This window comes from Pteropus vampyrus, unplaced genomic scaffold (genome assembly GCF_000151845.1).
Source record: "Pteropus vampyrus isolate Shadow unplaced genomic scaffold, Pvam_2.0 Scaffold462, whole genome shotgun sequence".
In the NCBI taxonomy this organism is placed as follows: domain Eukaryota; kingdom Metazoa; phylum Chordata; class Mammalia; order Chiroptera; family Pteropodidae; genus Pteropus; species Pteropus vampyrus.
In genome coordinates this window covers 2,215,361-2,221,142 of record NW_011889243.1, presented here as the reverse complement: position 1 = coordinate 2,221,142, position 5,782 = coordinate 2,215,361, and the positions used below count along the sequence as shown (strand labels likewise).

The 5,782-nt window shown below is 38.3% G+C and overlaps 1 pseudogene; it reads right to left on the bottom strand.

Moving 5' to 3' along the window:
* Nucleotides 1–252: 252 nt before the first annotated feature.
* Nucleotides 253–1,226, bottom strand: LOC105306868 (annotated as a pseudogene).
* Between the last annotated feature and the right edge of the window lie 4,556 nt (nt 1,227–5,782).

Here is a 5,782-nt window from a genome sequence, read left to right as displayed (position 1 = left end):
CTGTTAGCAACTGGGCTGCAGAGCAGGAGGTGAGCAGCAGGCGAGGGTGTGAAGTTTCATCTGTATTTGCAGCTGCTCCCCAGCGCTAGTATCACCACCTCAGCTCCACCTCAGATCATCAGACATTAGATTCTCATAGGAGCACTGGTCTCTGGTGCCAAAAAGGCTGGAGACCATTGCCTAAGCGGATAAGTACATATTTGTAGAAGGGAAAACAAAGCTCTCTATAGAGAAACCACTTTTGCATGGTGATTAGGTGGAGTTGGGTTTTGTTTCTGCAACTGTCACTTGATGAGTGAAGATATCATCTTTGGGATGTTTCATGTCATTCATTTCATATATATATGATGATGCTATTGCAAGTATACTCCCATCATTATTAAAGGCAAGTGATGTGATGCTGGTGGGGTATTGATGAAGCTGGCACAATAACTTTTTGTTAAATGGATCCCAAATATTTACAGATCCATCAGAAACACCTGTGGCAAATATAATGTGGATGTTGTGACAGGAAATGGCATTGACTGGGTAAATCTGCTTAATATTATTTTCTTTTAGTCTGTGACTTGAAAGCATACTTCTTCTGTACCTCAGGGCTTGGGTCCAAGTACTCAACAACTTGGCCTTCAATAGAGCTCAATACATAACCTTGTTTGTTTGGAAATGCTTGTATGTGGTGAGTCTGGTACTTCAGGCAAGACTCCCAGGGCTGCTGCACATAGCCCATGTTCTGTAAGTTTCACATCAACACTCTGCAGCCTGCAGTGCGCATAATCAGCCCATCTCCAGACACTGAGAGGGTATACACCTTTTCAGACTGACAGAAGGTCCCAAGCATTACAAGGAGTTCTGGGATCCCACAATTTAACTGTCTGAGTCCAACTCCCAGTAACCATCCTATTCACTTCTGGACAGTATTCAACACATCCGATAGGGGCATTGTGGGTTCTGACCAGATTTTCTTAATCAGTGTTCAAATCCCGAATTTTCAATTGATGAACTAATCCCCCACTCCGGGCATGCATTGAATCACAGAAAGTGCAGTTCAGGACCCTGCTGGTGTGCTGGCACTTGAGCTGCATGGAGTTGGATAGCACATCGTAGAGGCACACCAATGTGTCTCAGGAGGAGATCAAGAGAACCTGGGAGGTGTTTGGGCTGAACTTCACCAAGGAGATGCCGACTTTGGGTAGCTGGTTCAGCTTGAGCTAGTTAGAATGAGTCATCTTGAGCTCCTCTCAGAATCCTGTTGGTTGCTGCTCGCTGCTGCGGCTGCTCATCACCTCTTAGCTTCCCTCAGAGCGCTCACCTCACTATAATTTTTTTTTTTGTTACTGCTCTTTGCTTGTTTATTAATGACCTGTGGGGGAGGAAGAAATTTTTCTTCATCTTCCAGGTTATTTTGGCAGGTCTAATAATTAAAGTGTTATGAAATAGATTAACAAGAGGAAATAACCAAATTTAATTACATAGGTACTTTAATTACATATGTATGGGAACTCCCTATACATGAGAGAGTCGCTCCACATACATGAGTGGTTCAGAGACAGAAAGGTAAAATGAGGTTCCAGAGGGGAAAAGGGTCATTTGCAGAATGGTAAGAAAAGCCGATGTTCAGTCATTAGATGTTCTCCTTGCCGTATAGATAGGTCATAAAATGTTATCTTATTGTGGGCAAGTCCCTTAATTTAAATGCTTGTAGATAGTTAAGGGGGTACAGAAGTTTCTTTTGAGTCCATATGGTCTTGTTTGCCTTTAACGAAAAATAATCCAAAGTAGTACTTCTTGGGGGGACCTGTTCTGAACTCCTTCAAACCTCTGGGTGATCTAGTCCATTTATATGGCATTCGTTATGAACTTTAAGCTTGTAAACCACAGATTTTATCTCCGTCTAGAATTAGACCTCCAACTGTCTGGCCAGGTTTACTTTTCTGACATGGATGCCTCATAGACATGACATATTAAAAAGAATCCAACCATAAAATCTTGGTCTTCTTTTTCACCTTGGCCATGCTCCACACTTTCAAATTGAATAGATTGTACCACTGTTTGCCTCATGATCCCATTTCAAGCTCATGGTTTCACTGGTAGACCCTGGTGTCTCTGGTAGACTCTTGTGTTCCTAATATACTCAGGTATCCATGGAGGACCCCAGTGTCCCCGAGAGACCACAGCATCCCTGGTGGATCCAAGTGTCCCCTGGTGGATTTTGGCATTCCTGGGGGATCCAGGTGTCAATGTTGGACACAAGTGTCCCTGGTGGATCCCAATGCCCTGGTATCCATGGTGAACCCTTGTGTCTCAGATCTCTGGTGAATCTTAATGTCCCTGGTGGATCCAAGTGTTCCCTTGAGCCCCAGTGTCTCTGGTAATTCCTGGTGTAACTGGTGAACAACGGTTTCCCTGGTTGACTTCAGTGTCCCTGGAGGTTCTTGGTGTACCTACTGGATCCCAGTGTCCCAAGCAGATCCTGGTATCCTTGCAACCCAGTGGCATTGAAGAACTCCAGTGTCCTTGGTGAATTCTGGTGTCATTGAGATCCTAATGTCTCTAATGGATCCAGGTATCCCTGGATGATTCATGACACTAACCAAAACTCTAATACTAACTTTTAAAGCCTAGTTAGGTTTCATCCTAAACCTAACATTAAACTATGAATATAACTTCCCTAACCCTAACCCTATCAATTTAAAACCATAACCCTAAACTAAACCCTAACACTATTACTAGCCCAACTCTAATCTAATCTTTAACCATAACTCTAACTTCATTACTTTTAACACTACCCATCTCACTTTAATGCTAGCCATAATTTATGATTATAAATTTAAATTTAAAGTTATAATCATAACTTTATTACCCTAACCCTAACACAATCTTAATCCTAACCTTTACTCTAATACTAACATTAACCCTAACCCTATTCTAGCCTAAATCCTAATTCTAACCTTAACCCTAAACCTTCACTAAACCTAATCCTAAACAATAATCATAACATTAACCCTAACCTGAATCTGAACCCCGATTCTACACCTAACCCTAACCTTGATCCTAAAATTAAGCTAACACTAATCATTAACCTTACACTAACTCAAATCCTAAAATGATGCTAAACCCTAACCCTAATTATAAACACAACTCTAAGTAAAAGCCTAACCTTAATGAGTTCTAAATCTTAACCCTGACCATTACCATAATGCTAAACTTAAACCAAACCTTAATGATTACCCTAACTTAATATTAATTCTAAACATTATCTCAAACTCTAACATCTAACAAACACTAACACTTATCCTAACCTTAACCTTAAATTTCAATCCAATTCTAAACATAAATTTAACATTGTAACCCTGAAGTTAACATAACCATAACCATAAGCCTATCTCTAACCTCAATCCTAACCCTAACCAACCCTAAACCTACAATAACCCAAACCCTAATTATAACACTAAATCTAATAGTAACATATAATTGTAACTTTAACCCTAACACTAACTTTAATACTAATCTTAATCCTATTCCTAAACTGAACCCTACTTAATCCTAACCATAACCCTACCCTTAACCCAATCCCTAAACTAACCTTAACCCTATCACTAATCTTAACCTAAAACCTAACCTAAACTGTAAACTAACCCTAACATTAACTCTTTCCTTAATCATAATTTAAATCATAATTGTAACTTTAAACCTAACCCTTACCCTAAACTTAATCCTAACCCTAACTCGAATGCTAACTTGAAACCTAACCCTAACCCTATTATTAACCCAGACTACATCCTAACCCTTAACCCTAACGGTATCCCCATACTTAACACTAATCCTAACTTAACTTTAACTTCAACCTTTAACCAAACCATAAACATAACTCCAACCTTTACCATAATTCTACACTAAACCTATCCTTAATTCTCACTCTAACATTAACCTTATTTGTAAAGTCAACTTAACCCTAACTCTAACCCTAATCCTAACACTTACCTAGCTCTAAATTTCTAACCCTAACCATAAACCTACTCCTGTCTTTAAACCTAACTCTAATCCTAATATTTACCCTAAAGCTACACTAGTTTTAACCCTAACATACCCCTAACACTAACCCTAACTCTAACACTAATTTAACATTAACTCTACCCCAACCATAACTGTAGTCCTAAACCTAACGCTAACATCAACACTGACCCTAACACTAATTCTAAATGTTAATCCTAATCCTAAAACTAACCTTAACTTAATCCTAACTTGAAATTCTAACCCTAACCCTTCACCTAACTTTAATATTTTAACCCTAAATTTAACCCAAATCATAATCATAATCCTAGCATTAATCATAAACATTTTCCTAACCCTAACCCATACCCTAACCTAAACTCTAATCCTAATCTAATTCTGTTATAGAAAAATCAGACCAGCGAGAAACCAAGCACCACTCGGAGAGTTGAAGAACTCAGGTTTATTATGCCAGTGGTGCCAGAAGAGCTAGCTCTCTGAAAATCTGGGCCCCAAGTTCAGGAGTAACCTTACTTTTATAGGGCTTATCTGCACAGTTACAGTTGGCATGGGCCGATTGGCTCATGAGATTCTCAGACAGGAATTTAGGCAATACATCTATTATCAAGCAAAGGCAATACATCTGTTATATGGACAGAACAAGCAAAGGGGAGGGTGAGTCTTTAGTTAATCTCAAGGTCACCCTGCCCTTCAGCCTATGCAGAAAGCATGTCTACAGAAGCAGAACAAAGAGCTGATTACAAGGTTAGCCATTTGAGTGGAAAATTCCTCTTCCATCCTACCCTATACCTAATCCTAATCCTAATCCTAATCCTAATCCTAATCCTAATGTTAGTGCAAACCTAAATCTAATCTCAAATACTAAACCTAACTTTAACTCTATACATAACCTCAGTTTTAAACATAAACCTAACCTTAACCCTACACTAATCCTAACCCTATCTCCAACATTTTAATCATAACTGTAACTCTAAACCTAGCTGTATTCCTAACTTTAACCATGACCCTAACTCTTATACCAACGCTGACCCTAACTCTTATACCAACCCTTACCCTCATCATACCCCTAACTTTAATCATAATTACAAACCTAAATGTAACCATAATCCTAACCCAAACACTAACTCTAAACCTTAACCACAACCCTTTAAACATAACCTTAATGATATCTCTAAACATAATTAATTCTAAAAACTAACCCTAACCCTAAAATTAACTCTAACCTTAATCTTACTTCTTATCCCAACTCTAACATTATTTTAACATTAAATTTAAAGCCAACCCATTTTCTAAACCTAATCCTAACACTTTACTTCTAACCTTAATTCTAACACTAATCATAACCTTAACCTTAATCTATTCCTCACCCTAACCAAAATCCAAACCTAACTTCTAACTTTAACTCTAGTTCTAACCCTATACATAAACCTAAGCCTAACCCAAACCCTAACATAACCTCTATAATAGACCTAAACTTAACCCTATAATCTCAATTCTGACCCTAACCTTAGCCCTACACTAATCCTAATCCTAACTATCAACCTAATCCAAACTCTAACTCTAACATTCAATGGTAACTTTTACCTTAATCCTGGCAATAACCCTAATCCTAACTCTTACTCTAAATCTAACTGTAATGTTAACTTTCCAACTCTAAATTTAATCTTAACCATAACCCTAACCCTATTTCTAACCCAAATGCTAAACTAACTTTCAACTCCAACCAAAAGACCATCTTTAAATCTAAACCTAAACCTAAACCTAACTTTAA